The following is a 12,358-nucleotide window of genomic DNA, read 5'->3' on the forward strand; positions in this document are numbered from 1 at the left end:
ATTATTGATGGAGTTGAAACCTTTTACTCATCACTGTCCCAATGACTTCACTGTCTTCACTTGTAGAGAGAGTTGGACATGGTAGCATTTATTTGTTGTTTCTTTCTGGTTTGTTGAAACAGGGTTTCACTATACAGACCTGTCTAGTCTGGAACTAGCTTATAGATCAAGCTAGGATCAAACTATTTGCAATTTTACTCCTTTACAGTCTGAATTATTTTGTTGAAAGAGGAATGGCAATCTGGCCTCAAATTCATGTAGATCCACCTGCTTCTGCCTCCCAGGTACCAGGAATAAAGGTGTGTACCACCACATCCAGCTATGATGTGGTGTTTTGTTTTGTTTTTAATTACAAAGAGGTATTATTTAAATACAAATTTCCCTTGTTTCGAAGCTTGAGGAAATAGGCTATATAAATTATGATATCTCAGAGTGATGAAGTCCTACCTATTAAATTAATGGCAATTTTTCTTAGTAAACACATAATATATCCACAGTTGGACATTGCGAAAGATAGCAAAAAAAGAGCAAAACAAAACTATGCAACCACCCATAAATCTTCCAGCCACATATAACTATTGTGGCTTTCCTCATAATGTCTGCCTTGTGGTCTAATTTGCTTGTATTTTGAATTTTTCTCCTTTATTGTCTGAATTGCTATGTGGAAGGAGGAATGGCAGGCTTAAGAGTTATTGTTGTTTTGTTCTTGTGGTAGTGAGGATTGAACCAGGGCCTCCTGCTTGCTAGGCAAGCATTGTGCCACTGAGCTGTATTGCCTGCCAACACACGAACAATGACTGAAAGAGTCTGAGAAAGGTGGCACTGGGACTTTCAAGGCAAGTTCAGAGAAAGGCAGGGATCAGCACCATGGTTGCCCTTGGCCCACAGAGTGTGAACAGGCTTTGGGGCTGGAAGCAACCCAGGTGCAGCAGGAATTTGCTCCCCCACATTGGAGGCGTATGTCACTATGTCACAAAATGGAACTCAGAAAGGCTTATTATAGTCTACACACATAAGCCCTGGGGCATCTAGCATTATGGTTTAACCAGGGGCCTCCAGAATTTTTGTTTTGAGTTAGTTCTCCACTTAGAGCCCCAAAGCCTAACCTGGTTAATGTCTGTTAGTTTGGTCACTTCAAACTTGTGAGTCTTTGTTGCTCTCTCAGGCCTATGAGGAGAGTCTGTGCATTTCTCACTGTTCATCTCTTCAACACAGTCTCTTCCTTGCAAGCCTTTATGATTGGTGCTCATTTCTGAGGTTGTAGAACCATGATGATCTCCCGAATTGCTCACCTCTTGCTCTACATGGTGATGTATGGCATTGCTCTGGTTGTCTGTCCAGAGTCAAATGACCCTTGGCCAAATGTCCCGACAAACATCCACTCCAGATGTCAGATCCTCGAGGGTCCTGACTTGTCATACCTGCCACTCTGTCTGGGCTCTCTGCAATCCATGAGTCTTCCTTGAGGGTGGTAGTTAGCTGAGTGCTATCATATGCTTACATAACACAACAGTGGTGCCACTAATTTCATTTGAATAAAGAATTTTTCAGATAGAATGTATTCTAACTAATAGCTCTTGTAGTGATGTAAATTACTGTAAAGCAAAGGGAAAAGTAGGATGTAAATTTTGAGATAATTTCCCCAGTATTATTACTATGCTAAAGAGAATCCAAAGTACACACACACACACACACACACACACACTTTTTGAGACAATTTTTTCCAATATTATTACTATACTAAAGAGAATCTAAAAGCGTGTGCATGCACAGAGATGGTGGGAAGAGGGAGAGAGAGAAAGAGAGGGAAGGAGGGACAGAGGGAGGGAGGGAGAGAAAGAGAGCGAGAGAGAGAGAAAGCCTCTGCAAATGGCAAAGACCATTAGCTTCTTAAATAAGTGAGCCAAATCACTGCAGATGTAATCTGTGTCATATGAAGAAAAAGTGAGGAGACAAGGAACGTATCTACCCAAGGAATAGTGACAATTTCATTAAGTGAAGAGGAGACGCTAGGATGTGATATAGAGTAGCCAGCACTTAGGGTGGATTTTGCTAAAAGTTCATTGACGCTGGTCAACATTTTGGAGAGACACAGAGACAGAGGAAAGAGAAGTGGGAGATAGAAAAGGTGAGAGAGGAAGACAGATAGAGAGAACCTCCTTTTCTCGCCATTGTAGAGGCTTAACTAACATTTGTTGAATGTACTCAATGGGACTCACTCAAAATCTAATAGTGACAAATGTGCTCTGTGGGACTTACAAGAGATCCTATTTTGTATATCAAGTTCAATTACACAAATCTTTCTTCTAAAGGAAGCCTATTTTCTTGCTTGTGGGAAGTCCTAAGGATGTTCTCCCACGCTGTCCTCTCGTGTTCTGATTGGCTGATACACAGTAGCCCCAACTGGGAGCCTCTCAGTGAGGAGCATCTCTCTATATATATCAGACCACGGAACTTTCTGATGTAAGAGGCACAAAAAACCCACAAGAGATGATGTGGTGGCCACATCCTGGGAGCCTGCCTGGGTGATGTGGGAAAGAAACGGCAGACAAAATGATAGACACACATAGGAAAGCTGGGGTGGGGGTGAGGGCTTTGATGGAGGGGGCCTACTATACAGCCTGGAAACTCAAGTAGTTTATTATGAAGGGTTAGCTAGTCTAGGTAGAAGGTCTCTGGAGGGGAGACGTCTCAGGTTTCAGTCATCCCTAAGGAGGAAGAGGCAGTTGCTAGTTTATGAGCACACTGTAAAGATCAGCTCACGGATTGGCAGAAGGCATCGCCATTTCTCCAAGCCTGACCTGGGGAAGGCTTTGCCATCTTCATGTGTCTGGGATGTGGCTGTGCCCATGTAAGCAACAAACATTCATTCAGGACTTCATCCACTCCAGAAAGTAGAAAAAACAAACCCCAAAAAACGCCATATTATCTGTCGACAAAATCAGATCCTCACTTCATATTATGACAATCCACGAAAGCAATACATAGTTAAATACAAAAAAAAATGCAAGTAGAAAATAATAGGAGAATATCTGATGCTATTTTTGTAGAACATCCTCAAACAAAAGAAAGATTATGAATTAATGCTTTTATGTATTCATCAGAATAACTTAAATTTCATATGCCAAAAAAACATGAACAAAATTAAAGACAAAAAGATAAATGTGAAAACAGTTTTGAAGGGCTGGTTTGAGTGAGTGATAGAAACAGATTTAAAGGGCTACAGATTGTCAATACGGAAATGGACAGACGAAAGGACAGATCATTCAGTATGTGGGAACAGCCAAGGGACACCTGAAGAAGCATTCCCCCGACTGTAGTCCCAGATAAACACAAGTCAAACAATCAAATCTTTTAAAACGATCCAATTAGAAAGGGTTTTCATTTTGGCAAAAATATCAGTCATCACTAGAGATGCCAGGGGAGCGAGAAGGGCGTCCTTCACCAACTCTGTTAGGATGGAAAATGACTACGGCTTCCAAAGCTGACAATATAGTTCAAATGTCTTAAAAAGACACAGTGCTGGTGGCAGCTTTGCAAAGCAGTGCTAAACCTGAGGGTTTGTGTGCCCACATTTTCATCTTAGTGGAATTTACAATGGCAAGAGCTGGAGCCCACAACTTCCAAAGACCTGGAATGAACTGATATGATGCAAAGTGGTCACTAAGATGGTCTACTACAATATTTTTGGTGACATGGGGAAACACACATGCAAATATGAAGCAGAAGGAAGATATTGTACACAATAGAACAATAGCAAATTTTTTGTTTGTTTGGTAAAAAACAACACACCATCACCACAGTATTGAAACTGATTAACTCCTATTGGTGGGAACAAGCTATTCTTGCTGTCTGTCTCTTTGATAAGGTGTCCTACCACTCTGTATAGGTTTTCTGGAGTAGAGCATAATGTATCATTATTCTCAAAGCACATCTCTAGAATCATTCTTGCTTTTTTATTTTCTAGTAGAAAATATTTTGGAGAGTTACTTTGTAATACATTACCATCTAGTCTAGATCAAGCCCCAACGTAGTAACTCATTTTGGGTACAGGCATGGTAAATTATAACTGAGCAAAACTTGTGTATAGTTTTGTTAAAAAAATTTTAAAAAGTTAAATATATTAAGACCAAGAAGGTAGGCATGGTGGCGTGCCTATAGAATTGCAGTACTCTGGTGGAGAAGTAGGTGGGCCAGGAGTTGAGGTCCTCCTCTGCTGCACAGTGCCTTTGAGGTTAGCCATTGTCATATGAGACTATCGCCAAGTGTTAAAAACAAAACAGGTCAAAGAAACACAATTCCCTTCCCTTCTCAAGGATCCAGAAAGGAGACAGACATTTGTATTTTACTGATAGCAACATCATTGACCCATCTTAGAATGGCCTGAGTCACTTTGCAACAACTTTGTATCACTTTGCAACAACTTTGTATTCTTAGTCTCTCAAAGTGTGTTCAAGGGAAAGCAGGTTCCCAAACTGCTTTCTGTCCTTTCCAGGAAGTCTCTGTGGATTCACTCTCTAGGGAGATTCCAGTCTTTCCTGGAGGGCCAGCTTCAGGCAACTGTGGGAGAGCCTTCCTTCCTCTCTGCAGTGTACTTCTGCTCGCCAAATCTGTCCTCACAGGCAAGGCTGCTAATACATTTAAGCCTCGTCTACAGTCAGACATTGTGCTAAGGGCTTACACCTATATTGCTTTTGGAAATGTCGAAACAGCCTTGCAGAATTTTTTTACTTGTTTTTCCTTTACAGACAGGGATGTTGAAGCCTAGAGAGGTTAAGACCATTGCTCTCGGTCACGGTCACACAGACATGTTGAAATCCACAGACAATTTGTAAGTTCTGTCCTAATGGGGGTGGAGTTGGGACTTTTTGAGTCCCCTTCCATCCTACAGATAGTTTATCTAATCTCGGAACTAGAAATCAAAATTGTTCTTAAGTTTGAAAAAGTCCAAACTCCTTCAAACACACACACACACACACACACACACACACACACACACACACACACGCGCGCGCGCGCACGCACGCACGCTCACACACACACACACACACACACCTGGTTCTAACTGGCTGCTCCATTAGTTTCAAAACACTGGATAGATAACAACAACAACAAAATTGTAGCTGTCCTTGTCTGGACTTAAAATCGTTTCTCCTCTAAGCTTAAATACCCCCTGCCCAAGAGAATTAACTTCTCAGCTTCTCACTGTAAAAACAATAAGGAATTCTCCAGGAAAACTGCCCCCTAATTAGCTCCAATTCTAAGCTACTAGCTTTATGCCCTCAGGCAATTTACCTGTGAGATAAAATTTTTCATCTGTAAACACCCAAGTTAAAAATATTACACTACCTCTAGGGTTGGGAGAGAAACAAATTAGATAATATAACTAAAGATTTTCCTAAGGTGGGTGGGGGAGGAGAAGGGCTGGTTCCGGGATGCCCTTCCCTCTTCCATGCATCTCCTTTGGGGTTTCCATAATTCTTCATTTAAAGGCCATGCCATAGACTATCGGTTGGTTTCCTTTTTTTCTTCCAGGACACCTTCAATGTCTCATTCTTAATTTCTCAGAGAATCCCTGCTTTTCAATACTGTTCTTGAAAAGTCTGCGTTTCCACATTGAGTTAAATACAAGTTGTAAATAAAAGGGGGATTTAAAAAAAAAAGCTTTCCCCAACCAACTATCTAATCGGCAAGGGTTTCAAGAGTCCCCGCTGTGACTGGGTGCTGAGGGGTGACCTCCCTGCGTGAAAGCTAGGCCGAATTTTGCATGTTAGATATGCTTCTGTTGAAAATTATACAGGCAGCTGGGCAACAGATCTTTCCTACCCCAACAGTATTTCATGGAAACACTTTGACAGGTTTGATTGCAAGGAATTGTTCTTGGTGGCTAACACCACCACCCCTCGCCCCCAAATCAGGAAGTTAAAATCTTGCATCTCTGCAAGAAGTGAGGAATCCACTTCACTACTAACATTTTAAGGCTATCCATTATGTGTTCAAAAATGTCCCCTCCTTCCTGATCCTGTGATTGACAAGATGCCAAACGCCCCGCCAAGGTACTTTCTTTGCAGTGGTTCTGGTCTCTGCCCAGTTGCCCCAGACACCGGGGCAGGATTCCCCAATATTTCTTGGGCTGCATTGTCAGCCTGTCTCATCCAGGACAGCTCCTTAAAAACAAAAAACGAAAAACAAAACAAAACAAAAAATCAAAAAAGGCGTGTGTGGAGAAGGACGGTCCCGCGTTAGGAGACATCTCCGGGAATGACCGCGCGTTGGCTGCTCAGATTCCGAGCTGAGCTTTCGTTTCCCGTAGGTCAGAAGGCGCGATAGGTGGGGGCGCGGGTGAACACACAGCTGTCCGTAAGTCCTGCTGAGTACCCCGCCCCCGGAGTCTTCACGAAATTATGCGGCATGACGTGTGCATCTCAGGCTTGTTAGGAGTGTTAGCCTTGGATATTCGAACCCTGAAAAAAAAAAGTGCTAACCACACGCAGGGCTGGTGTCCCTATTCATAATTCCCCTGTGTCCCTCTGCGGGCGGCCCCACGCTTGGCGGTGACTTCTCTTGTAGAAGCCTGGGTATCCATATCCTTCCGAGCATCCCGCGCGCTCGGCTCGGCCACGGTGACGGTGTCCCCTGCCCCCTGGACCCTCCGAGAGCCACTGTGGTAGACTCGCTTAGTGCTCCCGGCTCCACCTGGCGCTTGCGGTCCTACCGGTTCCCGGCTCTGGGTGCTATCGCCAATCTCGCCGGGCCTCTGCGCGCAAATCGAGCCACAGTGAAACATTGGGATTCCCAAGGCCCAGGCGGCCCACAAGAGAAAAATCCCCGGGAAGAGAGACACCCCCCAATCCTCGCGCTTCCACGGGGCACCCATCATCTCATTTATTCGCAATCTCCCCCCCCACCCCCCCGCACTGCGATGCCTCTCTTAGGTTGTGAAGGTTCAAAGTTTAGGCGTGGGACAACGTCATTCACAATCTTACAAGGAAAGGCAGGTAGGGGATGAGAAACTCGACACAGAATGGATTTTGAATCTAGTGAAAAAAAGGGTTGACCTGGAAAAAAAAAATGACCTGTGACCAAGGTTTTTCCTTTTCCTCCCAGTACCTCAACGAATGATCCACGAGTTAAAACTTAAGACAATTCTGTTTCACCAGCCTCGAGAGTATGGGATTGCGGGTCAGCCCCATGAAACATCTTTGAGGGGGGCTATATGGAGATAGAAATTTAGAATTAGAACTCTATCCTTTCTTCAAAGTCTTGGGCGGAGGGAAGCATGTAGGGATAAGGTGTCAGGGAGGGGTCATTTTTCTCTGGCTCTCACCACAAGGCTCCTCACTTTGAGAAACTCGACCAGGAAGCCCTAGGTATGGCTTACCCAGTCCTTGAGCGTGCTTGGTGTTACAGTTCTGTTCGCTGACTTTGACAGAGTTGTCAGTTACATGTTTTAAGTTTCCTTTCCTTGTCTCACTCCTTCAATCCTGGACAAAGGGGGCGGGAAGCAAAGATTTCTCTCCCTTACACAGAGCAGAAGAGTCCATACCAAGGATCAGTGTGGAGAACTAAAGGCACAACTTCCCCTGGGCCAAATCTCTCCCATTGTCCTCCACTGTGACTGCAAGTGGAGTGTTCTGGAAACTGCCCTTTCACGTTGTATGAAAGACAATTTCCCCATCCCAAGCGTTCTCTCTGTCTCAGTCCCCCTCTTCCTCCTTCCCTCCCTCCCTCCACCACTTCTTTCTCCCTCACAACACCCACCCCCTCCTCAGGCATATCAGGGACAATCTCTCAGGTCTTCTCTTGGACACAGGAGTTTAAACACGAAGAGCCCTACAGCCAGCTGAGGTGTGTCCAATCCAGGGGATGCAGTTGCAATGTAAGAAAAGAATCTGGAGTATTTTTATGGAACTAACTATCTTTGTTTACTTCGGTGAATCACTATGCTTTCCTTGTTTGTGACCCACCCGTTTGCCGGGATATCACAACCAACCTCTAGCCAGAGGGGGAGAAAAAGAAGGAAGATGTGTGAGCTCCCCCTGGTGCCTTCCTGAATTCAGGCTGACTGAACCAAAACAAAAACTGTAAGGAAACACCCTTGCAGCAGAGGGGAAAAAGAAATTACCTGCATTCTTTTAATAGGGTCAGTTCAGCTCTGATTGGCACTTGGACGTCATACTAAAGCTGCGAGCCTAAATTTAATGTGTATTCTTAGGAAAGGCCATGGCTTTGCCAGTGGACTTTTTAAACTCCAGGATAGAATGGGGATTTGATAGCTAGCTGCCTCAGGGTGGATTTCTCTTGAATCAAAGTGATTACTTTTTGGCCACAGTTTTTATCAGCCTGAATTGTTCATACCTGCATAGTCTACACACTTCCTGTTGTGTTGCAGATACAGGAGTTATTGTGGGAATCTAGTACTAGCTACACTGACCAGTGTTCTACACTATATATCGATGTCAATAGTGTGCTATACTCAATAAGGGTCTTTAACCCAGGGGTCAGGAACATTGTAAACTCCAGTCATTTGCAAAGGCTGGAGGGGACTTTTCACTCAGTCTCCTTCCTGGGTGTGTGACTTACATGCACCCTTACCAAGGCATTCACATGTATTTAGTAGGTCCTAGTTTTTAACCTTAGGGCTGGAGAGTATAGGTAGATGCATCACACTTTATTTTGGCTATACCCAGGTCAGTTAGTTTATGGACAAACTTCACTAAAATGGCCAACAGCATGGGCCTAGTTTCCATTTCCCGTGTAAACACTGAGGTTTTGTTTCCTTTTGTTCTGAATGTGTGACTTTGGTGGGGTCAGGTTCTCATAAAGTCAGGCGCATAGCCTGAGCGCTTTACAAAACTCTGCCCAGTGTTAATCAGTCCAGTCCACAATCTCATACTCACACTCTGGTCTGATTTTATTTCCATAAACACAGCATGGTGGTCCCCCCCACCCTTTCCTTAACATCATTTCTTCATTTGGCCCTGCCATCCTCATTTGTAGGGGCCTCCTGGAATCTCCAGGAGCTAGGCTCACATCTCTCTAGGCCACAGTCATCATGCAGACTGCTCTCCTTTCTATGTATCTTGTTTTTCACTCTCTCTATGCACCCCATGAGCCTCTATGCTAACTGATGAAACACATGCAGGTGCTAGATAGGTATTGGAAGCGCCGTGCAGAAAGGTAATGGCTTTTGTTTATCTGCCTCCATATACTGCCAGAGTGTGCCGATACCTCTAGCAGTTCTCTTCTTAACGAGGAGTCTGGAATAATAACCATGAGTGATATTTTTAATTTTAAAAATTGTGATTCTCATGTCTCTTAAGTGAAAAATTGTCAAATTAAGGTGCTGTGTTCAGGGTTTTAATTGATGTATTAATTGTGCTTTGCCTGCACCCCAAAAGGATTTGAGGTGGGCTTAAAACATTCTGAAAACTAGACACGATTATGATTATTAATTCTGTCCTTACAAGCTCTAGAATTGTACAGTTCTAGGTGCCAAGTTAAGCAACTTAGAGGGTTTTAAGATGAGATGTATGGTGTTTTCTAATATCTCTCACCATGCTATAGAAAAAAAATCATGGATAAAAATTTTCAGAAATATTTTGTGTCTCTTTGCATATCATACACATACATACACATAAATATACACATACATACATACATACTCACACTCAAACTGCACTGGCAGGGAACATAGGTTGTTTAAAGCATAGCTATTCAACTGTCATATAAAGTGAAATCTATATTTTCTCTCCCTATATGACTATATATTTAACATCTCTATGCATATGTGTGTGCATACATATGTATATGTTATATACACACACTCCACATTATTATTTCAAAGGGAATTTTCTCCTTCTGGCTAGCAGCAATAAGTAGTCAATATTTACACTCTTGAATATCGATGACATCTCGCACACACGCGGAAGCTGTGGAAAAAACGTCTCCATTTTCAAACAGACTTTTAATTATTTGTAAAGACTTCAATTGTTCACTGTCTAATGTCACGGATTGGTCTTCACAGTGTGAAGTGCCACTGTCCAGAACCCCCACAGTATTATAAATAGGCTTCTAAAGCTGGGTTGATTGATGTTTGGCATAAAACGCTATTCCTCTGAGCACATATATTCCTTCTGTTCACCATGTTCATAGAAAAATACCAGGGCTGATTTTTTATTCAAATCTCCAATTTATGCAGGGTTTAAAGTACTAAATACTTAAAGCCCTTTTCAGATCTTTTTCTCCCCTTTCTGTTAGGTAAGTAGCTAAATCTTCTGCTTCAACACAAATAAGAATCGGAGATTTAGCAGATTTCCTGTGGGGAAGAGAAAGAGTTTATTAATTATATTGAGAATCAAATAATATGCTTCTTTGACACTAATGTTCTGTCTTTCTCCACCCCACGCATCCTAAGGGAGGACTTTAAAGCCTTTATCAGGGTCTAGATTACAGCAGTTACGGTTCTTTAGAAGAAAGAGTGTAATGAATGGCGTTTGGAGTTGAAGAAAGAATTTGAGATGTTTTAAGATTTAAACAGCAACTGTGAAATGATTTTCCCCCCCAAGTATGTCCCAGGGATTGTAATATAAAACACCAAAAAGCATGATAAAGTACATTTTCATGAGTTTTAATGAATTTTTAATACTGATGAAATGTAAATTTTCCCTTCCCGACCCTTATCTGTATTTGACAGAGGCCTACAGAAAATTTTAAATACCTATTTAAAGCAATTTACAAGATACTGTAGAGATTGCCAGCAATAAAGCATGATAAGGGATTTTCTTAAAATAATTTTTTTTATATTGACATCATTTAAACTGATTGCCTTATCCTGCTTCTACTTGTTCTGACCAGTGACCATATTGCTAGACTTAGCAAGAGTGCACATTATATTAGAAACAAATTCTACTTGAATGAGATTCTAAAATGACCACTACCTACCTGACTGATAGCAGTAATTGCTCTTTGTTTTTTGATGTTTATTTTGTACCAGACAATAGATGAGGGATGCTCCATGCATTATGACATTGGACTTGTATGACCACTGTGTGGAAGACGTTCCATGATTATCTTTCACCATGTTAAGGATGAGACTTTGAAGCTTTTATCAGGGTCTAGATTACAACAGTTCTGGCTCCTGAGAAGAAAGGATGTAATGATGGCATTCTGAGTTAGGAGACATAGGAGAATCAGGGAACTCTGTTTAGTAAATAATACAGGTAGGAAGTACAGTCGTCTTGCACTACACACTGCTCTGGGAGTTAGCAAACACTCTCTGTGTGGGTAGTAAATGCTTTAGATGTGGCATGCCACACAACCCCTGTCCATGTTCAACTGTGTAGCCCTGGTACAAAACCAGATCTAGATAAAATGCAAACTAATTGCATCTGTTCCAGTAAAGCTTTAATGAATAAATGCAGATGGTGGGCCAGATTTGTAGTATCCTGTCCTGACAATGTCTGTAGGCAGAGGAAAGGAATAAATGGACTGCACTGTGGAACAGATCTCTGGACTGGATCTGTCCTTTGAGCAAGTAGAATGTGTAAGAACTGGAGTCTTCAAAATCTGCTTCCCTCTGACACCTAACTTTAAACATTGTTGGAGAGTTGGAAGGGTTTGCTTCAAATGCAGGTATAAGTATGGCATTTTGAATGAACTATTAGAGATGGGCTCTCATATATTCCACCCATCTTGAACGTGCTGTGTAGCTGAAGATGACCTTAAACTTTTGTTCCTCTTGCCTTTACCACCAAGAAGCTGTGTTTACATGCAGTGTTGGGGTTCAAACCCAGAGCTTCAAGAACACTGATCAAGTACTTTAGATTGACAAAGCCTTTACTTCACTTTAGAGTCCTTGTTATTACAGGGCTGTTTCTTACAGGTGTTCTCATGAACCTGGAGTCCAAGGCTGCCAGACAACACTTAGCTTCACTCACACAATGATCTTGTTACATTCTCTAGTCATGATTGGAACTCCATGTTACTCTTACTGTAGACCCTGGCTTGCTTCAGTGGGATTCTAGTATTTTCTTGGTTCTGTGTGACTCTGCTGGTTTTCTAGTCAAGGCCAGAGGGTATGTCTCATCCTTTCAAGTCTCTCTACCAGAAAGTCCCAGAAGCACGTCATGGCCAGCTTTGCTTGTGCTAGAATTCTCCTCTATTTTCACCTGCTCTTGGGTCCTCCATTATGAGAGCAGTTATTACAACACAGAAACAAAATCCACATGCTGCCTTCTTCAAGATGAGTGGAGCATTCCAGTTCTATTTGAATACAGTTTCACTGTGTAGCCTGTAGAACTGGCCTTGAATTCTACCTGATCATTCTGCCTCAGTTTCCCAAGTTCTTGCTTTATAG

Source organism: Cricetulus griseus, chromosome 2 (assembly GCF_003668045.3).
Source record: "Cricetulus griseus strain 17A/GY chromosome 2, alternate assembly CriGri-PICRH-1.0, whole genome shotgun sequence".
NCBI classification, from domain to species: domain Eukaryota; kingdom Metazoa; phylum Chordata; class Mammalia; order Rodentia; family Cricetidae; genus Cricetulus; species Cricetulus griseus.